The sequence below is a fragment of the Curcuma longa genome, chromosome 2 (assembly GCF_044706935.1).
Source record: "Curcuma longa cultivar G26 ecotype Majalengka, Jawa Barat chromosome 2, ITB_CL_G26_1.1, whole genome shotgun sequence".
Taxonomy (NCBI): domain Eukaryota; kingdom Viridiplantae; phylum Streptophyta; class Magnoliopsida; order Zingiberales; family Zingiberaceae; genus Curcuma; species Curcuma longa.
The window spans coordinates 14,470,051-14,470,401 of record NC_133862.1 but is presented as its reverse complement, the minus strand read 5'-3'; positions in this window follow the sequence as shown (position 1 = coordinate 14,470,401).

Genomic DNA, 351 nt, shown 5'->3' with positions numbered 1-351 from the left:
TCATGATTCACTTAATCATTTCTTTTTCTAGGCATGTGACTACTTTGGATTATTACCTAGATTAGTTTTCCCCCTCCTTATCCTTAGGTGAAGTTGTTCTAGTATGATATGATTTAAATTTATCTTTAGAATTATAATGTTTTCTATTATTGTGATAATAAGCACTAAAATTATGAAGCTTATTTTTAGCATGCTTATTTTCATGATATAGGAAAATTATATTATGAAATAGTACCTTAGGTTTCCTCTTAGGAGCCCCCCCCCCCCCCCTTGATTTGAGCTTACTCCTTTGTTCTTACTTGAAAGCTTCGTTTTTAGACATTGATTTTGATAATATCCACGATGATTGCA